Source organism: Lissotriton vulgaris, chromosome 5 (genome assembly GCF_964263255.1).
Source record: "Lissotriton vulgaris chromosome 5, aLisVul1.2, whole genome shotgun sequence".
NCBI lineage: Eukaryota > Metazoa > Chordata > Amphibia > Caudata > Salamandridae > Lissotriton > Lissotriton vulgaris.
The window spans coordinates 1,780,373,083-1,780,391,995 of NC_141693.1; the positions used below are offsets into that span (position 1 = coordinate 1,780,373,083).

The window sequence follows — 18,913 nt, forward strand, 5'->3', positions numbered from 1 at the left end:
CACTCAACCCGCAACGACTACATCACCACTCAACCCGCAACGACTACATCACCACTCAACCCGCAACGCCTACAGCACCACTCAACCCGCACCGGGTACAGCACCACTCAACCCGCACCGGGTACAGCACCACTCAACCCGCACCGGGTACAGCACCACTCAACCCGCACCGGGTACAGCACCACTCAACCCGCACCGGGTACAGCACCACTCAACCCGCACCGGGTACAGCACCACTCAACCCGCAACGCCTACATCACCACTCAACCCGCAGTAATGTTTCTTAGGCTCTCTGTTTATTAATGTCAAGCCAGATCCACAAGAGAACATTTGTAGCCTTTTTTTTTTTTACTAAAAGGATCTTTCAGTGTTTTGGAAAGCAACATACGGATTAATGTTAGTACATGTAAAGAAAATCGGAAATGTGAAGCAGAGTAAGATCAGAAGCTCCCAACTTCCTGGTATTGTGTAGCTGTAGCCATTACTACAGGATTTCCTTGAGGCACAGACGTTAGTTGGGTTTTCGGGACCTATTCCAGATAAGTAGAGCAAACAGAAGTTACTATTGTTTAAACGTGTCACTATATTGTTGAAATACTACATTGTTGCAAGTAATTATTACATATGCACAGAGTAAAAAGGCACAATGGATATTTTAATGCATGTACACATTCAGAAACTACATAGATCACTTAATTCTGAAATAGTTGAAAAAATGTTTACAGTCTCTATTTTCAACTATGTTTTTGGCCTACTAATGTTAGAATAACTATTTCTTTATAGAGAAGAAATGATTTTATATTGAAGAAGTTGGGAGAGCCATCAAGATGATCCAATATTTAGGAAACCTGTGTGGCTGGAGATATAGAGGAATTGGTTGGAAGAACACCAGCTTTCAGCACGTGACAACCAGTTCAAGCAAAAGGGAAAAGCCTCTCATAGCTCCAACGTGCTGCTTCATCAAAGGTGGTAACTGACAAACGCAGAAAACACCAGTTACATGGCCATCCTCTGAGACTAAATATCCTTTGTGCCAAAATGGCACAGAAAGGCAAATATTTCTGCCAAAGCAGATCTTTCCACCTCCTTAGTAGGCCAGGCAAAGTAGTAACTGGAATGCATTTTTTGTTCAAGATTGCTGGAGTAACTTATTATGACGAGACTTCTGCGCTCGGACAACGAACGTTTGGCCAATGTCCCGAGATTCAGGAAGGCACGCACCGGCGGTAGACGGTTCGCAGTTAAAGCGTCCGCAGGATGGAACTCACTCCCCCGCTGCCTGCGGCTGGAACCCTGCCACCTTCTATTCCGTAAAAAATTGAAAACTCTGCTTTTCCCCAAATAAGCTCCCCTTCCCACCCTGGTCTTCACATGTATCATAAGCGCGTGGATGCCTCCGGGCCACCAGGCGCTCTATAAATCGCTAAATAAATAATCGCTAAATAAATGTCCCTGCTACTATGACTGTGAATACGGAGTGAAATCATCAGTTCTGGTGAGACACATATTCGGACGTCCACAGTGTCTGTTTCCATTTTCTGTACAAACAAAATCAGTGTTTTATCTGAGGTATCTTGTCCATTCAATTAACCAAAATAATCATTTAATTTAAGACCAATAAGAGAATAACACCATTGTCACCGGGGTTGTAAACTTTTTATCGTGCCCTGCTTACTCCTGGCAATGTGTGGTTGTTTTAGAGCTGACCAACTAAATTACCCTTCCTGATCAACATTGTCAATGTGTCCTTGAGACATGCGTAAGTACCTAGGTCTAAAGAAGATCTACATCCCCCTCACTGGTAAAGGCGGCAGTACTAGACTTGTTACTGTATATTAATCATCTCTTCGCCTCCAACATACCATTTACATTAAAAATCATAGAAAGCATAGAGTGTACTCTTTTCTTGCTAAGCTAACGTAAAGACTCATTTTTGGAAGAAGAATGGAAATAGCCAGAGTTGCTGTACAAAGTAATAGCCTGACCGTGTTAGTCCACTTGATCCACCAATCTCTCTGGCCCTGGCCAATCTTTCTTAATTGATCAACTGGCAGTAGAGGTGGGGCTGCAAACAAAAGGTTATTTCGCTTCTCGCCTTGCCTATGATAAGATCCGTGCATTCCAATCCCGGTTTCATGTGTTTACATGCAACCGCTGTACATTGACTCAAAGACTTGTAGCTCTATACTAATTCTGATAATGTGCTGGTGAACTAGATAGTCTTTTTTTTTTTTTAAACATACGTTATTGAAAACCTTATCCGCATAAAAGGATGACGGTTTTGATACATAAGGTATTTTGTTTTTTGTTGTTTCCGGCTTATACACAATACATATTTGGCCATGGTAGAACTTCCGGTTACAGATGTAGTTCGTCTGACGTCCGCATTTGCGGTCCGAGATGTATGCTCATATAAGCACAAAATAATATTACATTAAAATCAGTAATACAAGTATGTTTATATTTAAACTAACTTTAACTTTCTAACTAGTCCCTACCCACCTCCCGCTCCCTCCCTCCCGGTCTGCAGTTTTCGATTTATTTGGTCGCCTGATAAGGTTATTTTTTTTTTGGTAAATTTGTTTTTATTGTGATGAAAAAAATACAGCGGAGTAAACCGCAGCTTAAATTGAGACTCGGTCCGGAAGACCTAAGTATGAATGAGTAAAACACAGCCATTCTATGTCAGGACCGGAGGCTTCAGATTATGCTTTTCCTTTTTCGCTGTTTATTACAATACAAAAACCACAGCAGCCCAGAAAAGCGCCACAAAATGCTTATATGTCCCAAACACAGGAAAAAAAGCATTAATCCAAGAAAACAAACGTGATTTTAGTACAACAAAACTACAAATCCCATCAGTCCATAGTATCAAGGATAACATCAGTACTTCCACAGTGTCCATGACATCTAGATAGGGTGTCCATTTTGTGTCTTCTCCCTCTTTCTTCGCTGCTTCGCAGCCAGTTAAGTAGTTTCCCTTTATGTGCTCTATATCTTTATGGTTCTAGATTGGTTTGCTATGCCAGATTTGTAATTTTGGGGCGGGCTCTGTGGCGTATTTCTTGTTGTAAAAAGAAAGGTTGTTTGCCTGCGCACTCCCTTATCTACTTCAAGTACTAAATCTTAGAAAAACTATTTGTACTGTGTTTGTGTGCTGTTTGGTTGAAAGGCAGCCAGCCCAAGACAACAATCAACCGCTGGTGGAAACTCCACTAGTTTACCAAACGCACTCCAATGTTGTTAAAGTATAACAAATGTTGAAAACTGTAGTCTATTTTTTTGTTTCTCCAATTAATCACACAGAAAGATGCTTCTTAAAAGAAAGACCATGTATTTTTGTCATTATTGCATTTAACATTACAATTTCGGAATTTGCATCATAAACAAAATTGTGCAGAATTTGAAAACATAAACTTCCTATTGCAAAAACATTGTAAAACTGTTATGGTTACAGCACAAAACATTTTTTGATGAAATTATAAACCACAGTTGAGGAAAAGGCCCAATGCATTTCGGGGGGTTCCCTTCTTCAGGGGCACTGGAAAAAATGAAACCATGTATAAACAATATATCACAAGCTGATAATACAACAGAAGAAATGCAATTATTAACTCTTATTAGCGTAGGCAGTTCGTGATACCAACAACACCAAGTACACATGTTACAAGTAAGCCTATTCATTAACCTGAGTTTATGAGCTTCATATTAAGGTCAAAACTAACCAAGAAGAAAAGAATGATGAGCACCAAGTGGTAGATAAAACAGACACAAGGTTGAGAAAAGGCTGAGGAAAGACCGCCACCACGGATGAATTATGCTGCTGTTGAGCCTAGTTTAGTAGAAAAAGGGTAAAAGGTAGTATCACTATGAACGTATAAACAGGAGTGTAAAAAACTGGTCATCGATACCAAAGTTTAGAAACCACACCTCCACGCCGTGACTGTAAGAAAAAGATTAGGATGGTACCCGTATACTCACTTCTCAACTACAATGTAATGTGACGAAACTGAAGATTCGACGAAAAAAAGCGAACTAAAGCGTATACTTCCGCTAAAAGAACAAACAACAAAAACCATATCGATCATTAGCACAAGAAGAGACCAATGCACTCAATTTACAAGAGGACAATGTACTACGCTAAGTACTTACTCGCTTATTGCGAATGTAACTGCAGCAATTGGCAACCAGAAAGAATTTCACTGATATGTAACCATCTGTCTAGTGACTGAATTCAATATGATGGAACGACATTTCCATCTGTATTTTCACAACTCAATTTTAGACCAAAAATAGTGAGAAGAATTATTTTATATCCACTGCCTGTGAATAAATGAAAGTGAAGTCGTAAGAAAATTTTCACTCAAATAGAAATGCTGTCATCACTAATACAAAATGCTCCTGAAGTACACGCAATTCTAATTACTGCTAACATACATAAAGTGGATTGCAAGCCATATTTCTAACTGAATTGTGACTAGCTTAATCCTCTGAATCTGTGATGACATTATTATCAAACACCAGAAAAAGCTAATATTGGACAGAGTGACCTGCCGTATGAGAGTTGACACTCATTTGCTCACTACCTCAGTTATTACGGTAGAGGCGAGAGTTACCACTAGAATCCACGTTCTAAGACATTGCATCTATGTTATATGACAATGCTGTTTGTTCAAAAAGCTTGTCACCCAAACATTCTTAACTCACCGATACAGTGTTATCCAAGCAGATTCTGACCAAGACGCATAATCTCAATCTAGAAAATAAATGTACCTGATTATAATCCTGGTACATGAATCTAAGCGGTAGTACTAACTAAAAGGGTCTTCTACTCACCACAAACTACGCAAAACCGCAAAGACACTTCTTCCAAACGCCGCCACGCGCAAACCTTCACCTTCCGTACGTCAACTTTATGCGCCCGTGTTGACCTACTAAACAATGAAGTAGGACTAAACTGCGCAGCCATCTTAGAATAGTAAAATCTTGAATGCCAACATATTCAGCAAGCAAAGCACGAAAGATCGTATAAGCGTAACAGTAGAGGAAAGAATGAATAAAAACCACAATAGCAAAGTAAAATAAAAAAAGAATCATAGAAGGAATCCGTTTATGAAAAATAAATAAAAATGGTGAAGCTGTAAAAGGTAACGATTACTAAGGAATGTAAGGACAGCCAAGCAACCATCTCAAAATGGTGTGAATCACGAGTACAGACTTATGTAAAGCAGAAACTAAAGGTCTTATTCTCTGACCAGAGAGCTGGTAACAACTGCTCACGTATAAACTCAGTCACAGGTGTGAATAGATTAGAAAACGAGTGAAAAGAATAAAAAGTGATAAGAAAACTGAAAAAATGGTAAAGTATTGACCATACCGATTCAGTGAGAGAGCCACTGTATACCAAGAAATATGAAATTTAAAGACAGCCATACGAACATACTTATTGTTTGACCTGAATTTGAGCCCATTTACAAAGAAACAGTCAATGAAAAATGATATGGGCTAGGGAAATAACACGAGTAATGACATGTACACTATCAAATAATGTTTATATAAAGAGCATTATAGAAAACACTGCAATTCAATTCTATCATTGAGCCCACTTGGCATCAGGGTTTGCAGAAATTTTGTCCACCAAGCTTCTCTCTGAGCTAAGAGAATTGAATGATTCTGGTCAGGTTTCACTGCAATTATTTCAAGTATAGTAAACCTGAGCTGAGCATTGGTGTGTTGATGTTCTAACCAGTGTGTGGCAAAGAAAGACTTAGTGGACTTGGTCCTGAATGTGCTTTTGTGTTCTGATATGCGTACCTTAATTTTTCTGGAGGTTTTGCCTACATATAGTTACCCACACGGGCATCTGATAGTGTAAATTACATTGGAACTATTACAGTCCCAATTGTATTTTAATGAAATGCTTTTCCCTGATTAAGGGTGATGGATAACTTTCCCTGTCATTACATTATTGCAGTGTACGCAATTGTGACATTTACGAATTCCATTGTATTGTTGTTGGTCTTCAGACAACTTAGTGGTCAAAATCTCCTTAAGATCCTTGCTTCTCGTGTACGCAAACAAAGGCTCTTCATCATAAAGGCCCTTAAAATCAGGCTCTTGTTTCAGGAGTTCCCATCTAGATTTCATAATGTGTTTGATAGCTTGAGATCTTGATGAGTATTTAGAAACGAAGACATGTCTGCTTGACTTCTCTTTTGGTTTGGTAGTAAGTAACATTTCACGTTGTTTAGAATCAGTCTTAGTCAAAGCTGTAGCTAGAATTTCCGTGGGGTAACCTCTTTGTTTGAATCTCTCTTGCTGTTGTTTTAAAGCATCTTGTAAAGCTGTTGAATTAGAAGTTATACGTTTCACCCTTAACAATTGTGAATACAGAAGGTTGTTTTTCAATGAAGGGGTTGTGAAAACTTAAATACAGCAGCAAGTTGTTTCTATCTGTAGGTTTTGTGTATACTGACGTTTCCAGCTTGTTGGCTGTTTGAGTGATCAAGACATCTAGATAATGAATTTGCTGTTGATTTATCTCATGGGTGAATTTAATTCTCTCATGTTTATTGTTGAGTTCACCAATCAATTGTTCCAACAAATTTTGGGAGCTTTTCCATACAAGGAAAATATCATCGATGAATCTGATGTAAAATGCTAAATTCGAAGCCCAAATTTCTTGCTTGAAGATGTATGTATCCTCAAATTGAGCCATAAATGTATTGGCGTACGCTGGTGCGCCAGAAAAACCCATGGAGGTTCCACTCACTTGGAGAAAGAATTTGTCTTGCCACGACAAGTAGCTATGTTGGAGGCAAAATATCAATAATTCCAGAATGAAAATTTTATTGACTTCCAAATCAGGTAATTGTAGAAGAGCCCACTCACAAGCTTCTACGCCATCTTTTAAAGGAATGGACGTGTACAGTGAAGTCACATCAATAGTGCACATTAACCAGTCTGAATTGTATTCATTCTGTACTTGTTGGAACAAGTTCAAAAAATGGGTAGTGTCCTTAACATAACTACGCCAAGATTGAACGAATTTTTGTAAAAAATGGTCAATCAGCTGCCCCGACGGTGAAAAAATAGAGTCACAACCAGACACTATTGGTCGGAAAGGTGGATTATTTAAAAACTTTTGTGCACTTTCGGGAGCATATACAACCTTGGTCTTCTTGGGTACTGTACTGTCAAGAACTTTCGTAATGTTGACGTGATCCAATCCATTTCTTCTGCTTTATCTAGAATTTGACAAAGTGTCGTCGTAAAACTAGAGGTAGGGTCTTCTTCCAATGGTATGTAGGTTGTTTGGTCATCTAGATGTTCCTTGACCTTCTGTACATAAAAACTAGTGTCCATTACAACAAGAGCACCACCTTTATCTGCCATTTGAAAAGTGATTTGTTCATCTGTACTCAATCTCCGAAGGATGTCCATCTCGTCTTTTCTTAAATTGGACCGCATTCGTGGATGTAGATTCAATTTCGTAAGATCATGGCGTATCAATGATTCGAAAGTGTCTAGGATTTTATGTGACACTGGAGACATAAAAATGCTTTTAGGTCTAAAAAGCCTCATTTCTGAATCTTCACTTTCCTGATCTGTTGATGGTATATCTGCAGTGGGTACTACATTTGTGAAAAAATGTTTTAGCCTCAAGTTTCTAAGAAACCGAAAGACAGACACTTCCAGTTCTAATTTGTTGGTGTGGTAGATTGGTACAAAAGAAGTCCCTTTGTTGAGTACTAGTTCTTGGGAACTAGTCAATTGTCTAGATGAAATGTTAATTACGAGGGTTTGCCCTTGCTCCTCAGGCTTCGAGCTTCCGCTTCTCGTTCCTTGGCTTCTTTCTCCTTTGTTTCCTTTTCCTGGTCTCTGGCTCCTCCTTGTTTTTTTAGGACGTCTGGAGGTCTCCCTCCCCCTTGTACCTTGTCTAAAAAAGGCGATGCTGCAGATATGCTAGCTTCATTTCTTGTTCCAGATGTTGTTGGTTCTTGCCCCGTAGCTAATGGCTGTCTTGATGGGTCTAAATCATTATCCGAAACTATTGATTCTTGTGACGAAGTTGCAGGTTTTTGATAGGGACGCCTTTTGGCATACACCTCTGCCCAGGTGTAAACCTCGTTTAATTTATAATCAATAGTGTCTCTCCGAAATTTACGTAATTTTCTTTCTTGAATTTCCTTACCATAAGAATCCAATTTAGAATTGAGATCTTCCAACGTGAGCTTCCAGAAGTCTGCCTCACAGCGATTAGACAGGTCAGATTTGATGATATGGATCTCTTCTTCTAACTCTTTGATGGTTTTAGAGAGTTCTTCTATTAGTAACAAAATTAAATCCACTGAACATTTGTTTAACACTGCCTGCCACTTTTTCATAAATCTTTTGTTGTATTGAAATTTGTATAACAAAGGTTGATAGGTAATCGTAATCCTCGTGGGATTCTTTGTACCTTATGGTACTGGATCAGTGTCGAAGCATGCAATCGTTGGCTCAATGCTCTTTTAGCTATAAACTCCATTTGTTTGAGTTGTTGAGGAATGGAACTGCCTTGCGCGTTGAATGAAGGTGATTCTTCAATGAGTGAATAGATACCCAGTTTTCTTATCACTTTTTATTCTTTTCACTCGTTTTCTAATCTATTCACATCTGTGACTGAGTTTATACGTGAGCAGTTGTTACCAGCTCTCTGGTCAGAGAATAAGACCTTTTGTTTCTGCTTTACATAAGTCTGTACTCGTGATTCACACCATTCTGAGATGGTGGCTTGGCTGTCCTTACATTCCTTAGTAATCGTTACCTTTTACAGCTTCACCATTTTTATTTATTTTTCATAAACTGATTCCTTCTATGATTCTTTTTTATTTTACTTTGCTATAGTGGTTTTTTTTCATTTTTTCCTCTACTGTTAAGCTTATACGATCTTTCGTACTTTGCTTGCTGAATATGTTGGCATTCAAGATTTTACTATTCTAAAATGGCTGCGCAGTTTAGTCCTACTTCATTGTTTAGTGGGTCAACACGGGCGCATAAAGTTGACGTACGGAAGGTGAAGGTTTGCGCGTGGCGGCGTTTGGAAGAAGTGTCTTTGCGGTTTTGCGTAGTTTGTGGTGAGTAGAAGACCCTTTTAGTTAGTACTACCGCTTAGATTCATGTACCAGGATTATAATCAGGTACATTTATTTTCTAGATTGAGATTATGCGTCTTGGTCAGAACCTGCTTGGATAACACTGTATCTGTGAGTTAAGAATGTTTGGGAGACAAGCTTTTTGAACAAACAGCATTGTCATATAACATAGGTGCAATGTCTAGGAACGTGGATTCAAGTGGTAACTCTCGCCTCGACCGTAATAACTGAGGTAGTGAGCAAATGAGTTACAACTCTCATACGGCAGGTCACTCTGTCCAATATTAGCTTTTTCTGGTGTTTGATACTAATGTCATCACAGATTCAGAGGATTAAGCTAGTCACAATTCAGTTAGAAATATGGCTTGCAATCCACTTAATGTATGTTAGCAGTAATTAGAATTGCGTGTACTTCAGGAGCATTTTGTATTAGTGATGACAGCATTTCTATTTGAGTGAAAATTTTCTTACGACTTCACTTTCATTTATTCACAGGCAGTGGATATAAAAGAATTCTTCTAACTATTTTTGGTCTAAAATTGAGTTGTGAAAATACAGATGGAAATGTCGTTCCATCATATTGAATTCAGTCACTAGACAGATGGTTACATATCAGTGAAATTCTTTCTGGTTGCCAATTGCTGCAGTTACATTAGCAATAAGCGAGTAAGTACTTAGCGTAGTACATTGTCCTCTTGTAAATTGAGTGCATTGGTCTCTTCTTGTGCTAATGATCGATATGGTTTTTGTTGTTTGTTCTTTTAGCGGAAGTATACGCTTTAGTTCGCTTTTTTTCGTCGAATCTTCAGTTTCGTCACATTACATTGTAGTTGAGAAGTCAGTATACGGGTACCATCCTAATCTTTTTCTTACAGTCACGGCATGGAGGTGTGGTTTCTAAACTTTGGTATCGATGACCAGTTTTTTACACTCCTGTTTATACGTTCATGGTGATACTACCTTTTACCCTTTTTCTACTAAACTAGGCTCAACAGCAGCATAATTCATCCGTGGTGGCGGTCTTTCCTCAGCCTTTTCTCAACCTTGTGTCTGTTTTATCTACCACTTGGTGCTCATCATTCTTTTCTTCTTGGTTAGTTTTGACCTTAATATGAAGCTCATAAACTCAGGTTAATGAATAGGCTTACTTGTAACATGTGTACTTGGTGTTGTTGGTATCACGAACTGCCTACGCTAATAAGAGTTAATAATTGCATTTCTTCTGTTGTATTATCAGCTTGTGATCTATTGTTTATACATTGTTTCATTTTTTCCAGTGCCCCTGAAGAAGGGAACCCCCCGAAATGCATTGGGCCTTTTCCTCAACTGTGGTTTATAATTTCATCAAAAAATGTTTTGTGCTGTAACCATAACAGTTTTACAATGTTTTTGTAATAGGAAGTTTATGTTTTCAAATTCTGCACAATTTTGTCTATGATGCAAATTCCGAAATTGTAATGTTAAATGCAATAATGACAAAAATACATGGTCTTTCTTTTAAGAAGCATCTTTCTGTGTGATTAATTGGAGAAACAAAAAAATAGACTACAGTTTTCAACATTTGTTATACTTTAACAACATTGGAGTGCGTTTGGTAAACTAGTGGTATTTCTTGTTGTGCCTTTTTCTCCTTACATAGCCTGTTTCGATCATGGGGACGCTACCCGTCCCTTTCGCAATCTGTTTTCCCCATTTTTCTGTGCGGTGCGGTCTTGGCCCGCTAGGGGGAGCTCTTGCGTCTCTCTGCTCTCAGCACGGCTTGTCTTTAGTGTCGGAAGCCGCGCTGAGGAGAGAAACGCTCCGGAGCCTCGCCCCGCAGCCTCACCTGAACGCCCTCGGTGTGGGGGTCGGTACGGTTCCGAATTGCACGCCCGCAAAGGGTCTGTATTGCGGTGTGATTACGCGTTGCCGCTTACGGCCGAAAAATCGCACTTTAATGCGGTTTTAACCACGCGTTGGCCCACAGCCTTTCTGAAGCCTTTTAAGGCCTTTTTCCTGTCAGGGGAAACGAGCGCGCAAGGGGGGCGGCCAAGACTCGGTCAATTTGGAGGGTCTGCGCGCTCTGGGGCTGGTGCTGCCCCGATTTCTGGTGTTCCTGCCAGTCCAAAGTGTGTGCTCGCCTAGGGCCTGCCCAAATTTGGTGCGGAGGTATTTGGCACTGTCCTCTTTCCATCATTTTTTTTTACCAGTTTGCTGGTTTTACTGTCCCTAGGCATGGAGGAGGGATATTACGAGGAAGAGGAGGAGACTCATCATTATCTTAATGACGATGAGTTTTATAACGCAGTGGACAGCTCTATTTACCGCTGCGTGACCGAGATTGTAGGCCCAATGGAGGAGCGCCTGTCCTCCCGTATAGTGGAGGAATGCGCAAAGTAGGCGCAGGCGCATTTAGGTACCCCAGCTAATGACCCGGCCCCTTCAGGGGGAGACCCACCTGCTCCTAAGAAGCCTTGCAAGGAGGGGTGCTCGAGGGAACGCAGGGTGTGGATAGGGACGCCTTTGAGCGTCTGTGTGACGCTTTTCTGGTGAAAGCGACCAACCCCACCCCTGTGCCGCCACCGGCATCGGCTCCGTCGGTGTCTTTGGGAACGGCTCCTTCATCCCCGGGGGCGATGTCACCGGCAGATTCAGATGAGGATGAGGGTTCAGTGCGGTCTTGGTGCCCGTCTGGCTCTGCCGCCGACTTACCCCAGGACAGCTTGGGTATGTTGGATCCGGATGAAATCGTTCATTCGCGGTCGGCTGCTTGGCGCCTGGGGACAAGGTGGCGAAGTTTGTAGCGTGGCGCCTCCGCAAACCCTTGGAGAAGGAGGTGAGGAGCTGTTTGCGGGGAGAGTGCCCTGCGTCCAACATTGGAGGGAAAAGTCGCTCTGACACCTGAGATGGATGCTAAGATGGCCACCTTTATGGCTAAATTTGTCAAGGACCCACGCAAAGGCATAGATCGTTCCTGGCGCAGCTGTCAGGACAAGTTGCTCGACGCAATAGGTCCTACCACTAAGATCCTAGACATGGCGGAAGAGGCAAAAGGTGTCCGGTACCGCCATCTCTCCCGACGTTCTGTCGAATTGGGCGCAGAGGGTCGTCATCTTTTTGGGGAATGCCAATTGCGCCCTCTCGACAGAGCGTCGGCGTTCCCTCTTGATCAAATTGGATCCAAAACTGGGGGATTTGGCCTCCTCAGAGGCGGGGGCAGTAGCCCAAGGGGGCCCGTTCGGGGACCAGTTTATAAAAGAATTGGGCAAGTTTGTCTCAACCTTCACATCCCTCGATAAAGCCCAGTCTAGTATCAAGCGGGTGTTTCAGCAGCGTTTTTCCCAAGGGGCCGGTCGCAGTAGGGGCCACGCGACCAGCCGTGGCGGTCAAAATTTTGCCAACAAGGGGCAAGGCTCCGGACGAGGTCAATATAATAACTCAGCCAACTATACAAACTTCTACCCTGCGAGAGGCCAACGCTTCAGGGGAGGAGGCGGTTACAAGAACAGCGCCGACAACAGCAATTCTAAAGGTAAGTCTTGTATCGACAGACGAGATTCAAATTGGTGGTCGCCTAGCGGCTTTCCCAGAGGCTTGGGCAGCAATTACTGCAGACGCATGGGCCCTTCAGACTGTGCGCGGATTTCATATAGAGTTTTACAATCAGCCTCACCAGACAAACCATCCTTGGCCGATAACCTTTTCATTGGCCGATGCGCAGTTGATCGACGAGGAGGTCTCAGCGCTACTCCGCAAGGGCCCATCTGTCGATCAACTCGTCATCCCTCGTGGTTCCTCAGCAATATCTTCCTTGTGGAGAAAACGGATGGGGCAAACAGCCGGTCATCAACCTCAGAGAATTCAACGGATGGTTGGTGTACCGTCATTTCAAGATGGAGGGGATCCATCTTCTTCGGGATGTGCTCCTCCAGAACGATTGGTTGGTCCGTTTGGACCTCAAAGACGCATACCTAGTGGTCGCCATTCATCCACTGCATCGTCGGTTTCTTCAGTTCGTCTGGAACGATCAGGTGTTCGAGTTCACTGCCCTTCTGTTCGGGCTTTCCTCCGCCCCGTGGTGCTTTACCAAGCTACTGCACCCAGTGGTGGAAGTCCTGCGGAGCCAAGATATCAGGATGATCGTATATTTGGACGATATCCTCTTGATGGCTCAGTGCCCTGGGAAGCTCAAAATTCAGCTTCAGCAGACTATATCCTTGCTACAGGGGCTAGGCTTCATCATCAACCGAGACAAATCGGTGTTTTCTCCGTCCCAGAGTGTGGTATTCCTCGGTTTAGTCGTGGATTCGCTCAAAGCCTCCTTGAGTCTTCCGTCCAGGAAGGTGGCCAAGATTCGGCATGTGCTGCGACAAACAATGGCAACATCACACACTTCCCTACGTCAGATTGCCAGAGTAGTAGGACTTCTGTCCTCTTTCATTTAGGCGATTTTTCCGGGCCCTTCCATTATCGGGCCCTTCAACGTCTCAAGGCGCATCATCTCAAGGGAGGTGTGTCTTATGACCAGTTGGTTCCCCTTACGGGAGAAGTGAAAGGGGAAATGGCCTGGTGGCTCGCCCATATGGAGGCCTGGAAATGCCGGGCGATTTTCGGTTCGGCTCCGGACCTGGTGATGGAGTCCGATGTCAGCAGGTCGGGCTGGGGCGCCCGCTGCGGAGAATTCTCCACAGGCGGCGCTTGGTCTTCTGAGGAACAGGAGTTGCACATAAATTGCTTGGAGCTCCTAGCGGGGTCCTTTGCAGTTTGTTGCTGGACCAGGGAGTCAGCAAGATCGTGTGTGCTCCTGAGAATGGACAACGTCTCCGCCGTTCGATATGTCAACCACTTAGGCGGTCCTCGGTCTCACACGCTGGCAAATCTAGCCAAAGATTTTTGGGACTATTGTCCCGCCCACCATGTATCCGTAACAGCGGAATACTTACCGGGGAGGGCCAATCAGGTGGCGGATTGGCACTCCAGACATCTGCGAGTGTGTGGAAATTGGATGTTCTGGTATTCCAACAACTGAACGATCTTTGGGGTCCATTCTCGGTGGACCTGTTTGCGTTCCGTCTGGATTATCAGCTCCCGCGGTTCTTTAGCTGGAGGCCGGATCCTCTTGCGGAAGCCACGGACGCTTTTCTCCAGGATTGGAGCCAGGAGAGGGCCTATGCGTTCCCGCCCTTTGCGATGATCGTGCGGATGGCGGCCCATCTTCGCTGCCAAAGAGTGGAGTTGGTGGCGGTGACGCCCGTTTGGAGATATCAAGTTTTGTTTCCAGTTCTTCTGGAACTTTCTTGCGATTCTCCGATCCTACTCCCCTGGTTTCCTAACCTTCTTCTCAATCCGGGAGGGGACCCGCACCACTTTCTAGCGCAGGGCGCTCTCCGCCTCATGGTGTGGCGGCTTTCAGGCGACGTTGGTCGCTCCCAGGCCTTTCGAGATCGGCTGAGGATCTCTTGTCGAAGGCATGGGCACCCAGCACCACTAAGAGATATCGATCCGCTTGGACTAAGTGGGTGCGCTGGTGTTTTCAATGGGATTAGGATCCCTTGGTCGCAAGCGTCGTGCCAATTCTGAATTTTGGGGCGGAATTGGCCTCCGACGGACTGGCATATCGTACCATTAACGCAATGCGTTCTGCGATCTCGGCAGCTCATGAGCCGGTAGAAGGGGTCTAAGTTGGAGAACACCCTTTCGTATGCAGGCTCTTGCGCGGGATTAGGCTTTTGTTACCCCCGGAACCACGATATTCCGTTCTTTGGGACATCAACGTCGTTCTGAATCTGTTCCTTTCACGGCAACCTAACAAATATCTTTCTTTGAAAGAATTGTCAGCGAAACTAGCCATGCTTTTGTGTTTGGTGTCTTGTCGGAAGGTTTCGGATGTGCGGGCCCTCGACATCTTGGCGAGAGTTTTTGCTCCGGACGGTGTGACTTTTACAGTGGGCCGTCGTACTAAGTCCGCATCAAGGACGATCTCATATCCAGCTTCTGTAGATACTCCCAAGTTGTGCGTAGTGCATTGCCTCAAGGCGTATGAAGATATGACAACAGAACTTCGGCCTCTGGGCGAAAGACAATTGCTCATTGCTTTGCGAAAGCCACACAAGGCTGTCTCCTCCCCCACCATTGCTAGGTGGGTGCGTTGGGTTTTACAAGAAGCAGGCATTGACGTTAAGCAATTTGGAGCTCACTCGGCTAGAGGAGCAATGGGTTCAAAGGCTTTTTCTTTAGGTGCTCGTTTAGAGGACCGGATGCGTGCTGCAGACTGGTCCTCGGATTCCACATTTAAGAGGTTTTATTTTAAACCAGTGGTGGACATTGCGTATTTAGTGGTAAGTAAGCTTTGAACTAGCATAATCTGAAGCCTCCGGTCCTGACATAGAATCGAAATTTGCCTAGCATAGTAACGGTAAGTTTCAATTCTATTAAGGACACGGAGGCGAGGATTATCCCTCCCAGAGCTTTCTGAGGTAAGACTCCCGCCCGTAATGCAGTGAGTAGCCAGGTTTTGATTTCTGGAATGTCTTTTGCATTGTTCGGTTGTCATTAAGTTTGACTTTAATCTGTTCAAGTGAGACTGAATTATGATGGTTTAAGCGTGTAGTTTGGTTTTCAACGCTTACGCTGTTGTGTCTCTTCCGCTAGGGAATGAGGGTTCCAAGCAAGACTAATGAGAGGTCGGCGTGACTTGCGCGAAGAAAGAGCGAGAAGACACAAAATGGACACCCTATCTAGAGGTCATGGACACTGTGGAAGGACTGATGTTATCCTTGATACTATGGACTGATGGGATTTGTAGTTTTGTTGTACTAAAATCACGTTTGTTTTCTTGGATTAATGCTTTTTTTCCAGTGTTTGGGACATATAAGCATTTTGTGGAGCTTTTCTGGGCTGCTGTGTTTTTTGTATTGTAATAAACAGCGAAGAAGGAAAAGCATAATCCTCGCCTCTGTGTCCTTAATAGAATTGAAACTTACCGTTACTATGCTAGGCAAATTTCGATTCAGCCCACATCCCCGGGGCTGGGCGGCAATGTGGTAATGAACAAAGGAACTCCGCATTCATGGTAAGAAACATGTAGGCGCTATCAGCAGCCAGGTAAGAGTGCATCATCACATTTTAACATTTTTATCAGTTGAAAACTTTAGTGTAACATGGTAACACTGAAACAGTCCGTCCCCAAACTTGGCATCATTATTAAACCATATGTGTACAGTGTGTTCATCTCAAGAAGGCCCACTCGGGCACAGGGAACAGAATTATAAGCAGAACCTTTGGGAGACAAAGGAAATCACAATTACAACAGGGATTATACGTGCGTTACCAGGAGGGCACTACTCCAGGACAGTCTCCCCGTCCCTGCTCCCGCCACCCGCTCCCTCGGAGTCCGACTCCTCCGGGGTAAACAGTTCAGCACTGGTAGCGTCCGAGTCACTACAGGACGACCCCACAGCACACATTATCCTCCATGCAAGCAGGTCCTCCTACAGCCTTTCATCCCTGCGTGTGTGCTGCATATGCGTTTCCTCAGACAAGGACCATTCCCGGACATCCCTAAACCACAGCGACAACTCAGGGGCCCTATGACCCATCCAGGTGATAGCCACCCTTCGCCTCGCTAACCCCAGGAGCAGCTGCAACATCTTATAGGATAAGTTTCTCTTCTTGGGCTTGGGGTCCAAGGCCAACATACAGTGAAGAGGAATCAAAGCGACCTGGAGACATGTGACACTCCGAATGCGCTCCACCACCTGCCTCCAGAAGTCCTCAACCAGAGGGCACTCCCAGGCCAGATGCAAAAATCCCGCCCCCTCCACCCCACACCTAGGGCAATTGTCCCACCTGATAGGGTTATTAACATGGTGCTGTTGGTCCTAATCTGTCTGTAATCTGTGGTATGTAGACTGGGGTTTGTGTGGGTCTAGCCATGTATTCATGAGGACTGACAGTAGATTATTGCGTGGGAATTTTTTGTGCGGGGATTAGATCTAGCTGTTTGAAGTCAAACATAATGTCCCATTCCATAGAGATAGGCTAACTTGATTGTCTTTAATATGCATGTAAACCATGATGTCTGCATAGTCAAAAGGTCAAGGTTCCATTTGAACTTCACTATATCCAAGACAACATATGTAAATACAGTGGTTGGTTAATCTTTGTGTTTTATTATTGAAAAACTCTACACTCTTCATTATTTTTTACAGTATCACATTGCCATGAATGCTCAAACAATAGGAGAAACAAGGATCAACTACTTTATTCTGCTTTATCCCGAGATCTCACTTGGGTTGTTGCAACAACTCAAGACAATTCGGAATCATGGTTCACAAACTGTCACCAGCACCCCAATAACCATAAGGAATGCACAAGACACCAGGTCTCAGGCAGCAGCATGGGACCCAAGGTGTGCATCAACCTGAGGGATCACTAGTTAACACACCATTTTTTTTCTCACAACATATTTTATTTATTTTTGTAGCCATTGTTGACCTGTTGGGCCAGTTATACTGAAGTATTATCAGTAGAATACATTTACATGGTATGGGTTTTGAAGTGGATTTGTCAATAATTAAACAAAATCAAAGAGTTCAACCAACCGCGTGCCACAGTCCTATTGCACAACCTTGTAGGTTCCCACTGACATCTCATTAACTGACTTCTATATATAAAATAGAACCGAAATTAGATGGCTATACCTCAATTAGCTTACTCAGACGCTCTATGTTTGCTCATGTGAGAGTTGGTTAGAGCACAAAATGTCTTGCAGGAAGCGTGAAACAGCATTAAAACCTCAAACTCTCCACTAGCAACCTTCACACTATAAGGTTCACATGGACAATGTCCCTTTAGTAATATGTGCAAGATACAGAATTCTTATGAAAGTTAGTTAAGGAAAATAAAACACAATTTTCCCCTAACCTAATAAACTTAAGCATTTCTAAAGGACTAATAGATGTGTAACATTTCTTATTATCTGCACAGTTGTATGATAGAAGCACGCATGGTTAAACCACGCATGCCTCTACCACGCAGCCCAAACCACGATGGCGTCTTAACCACGCATACCTTTACATCGCAATTCCGTGGTATAGGCATGAATGGTATGTGTGGCTAAGGTCGCCACTACCTCTATCCCCCCTACCACCACTACCACTGCCACTGCCAACGCGCCTCGCGCCGTTCCTAAAAGCCTGCCCCTTTACTAACAGTACAGAGCTGACTACCCATTCCCCTCTCCCTGTCCTACGGCCTAAGGCCTAAAACGCTGCCCCTTTGCTTACACTAACTCTCCACCCCCACGCTGTCCCTTATACTAACTCAACCCCTTCCGCTGCCCTGAAACCTACCCCGACCCCCACCTGCATCCGTCTTCACTGTCTTCCGCCCCTGCAGCAGCTTGACTGTGCACTGCCTTAACCATGCATATGCGTGGTTTAGGCATATGCATGGTTAAGGCAAGTGTGGTTGTGCTTGTGTAGTCGGAACACCCGTGGTTAAGATGGCGGTGTTCCGACTGTTCCCTTATCTGCACTGGTCTATGCTTTTACCTGAACCACGGAAACACTAAAATTGCTTAGTAATGAACTACAATAAATTGTTTTCCCAAATTCAATCTCCTTCATGTGTAATGCACCATTAAAACGTTGAAGTGAGCAACAGGTATAGAAAATATATTGACCTACCTGGAATGGACCATAAAAAAAGGATAACGCTGTATTGTATATACTTGCTTTGTGCTGCTTAGGCGCCACAAGCTAAGCACTGTGGGTTATGACTTTGAAAATATCAGC

General features: G+C 43.5%; 1 protein-coding gene across 1 annotated transcript in view; it reads right to left on the reverse strand.

Moving 5' to 3' along the window:
* The window catches only part of TUBG1 (tubulin gamma 1), a 197,387-nt gene that overhangs the window by 88,989 nt on the left and 89,485 nt on the right, over window positions 1–18,913 (reverse strand). The gene's annotated exons all lie outside the window — the stretch shown is intronic.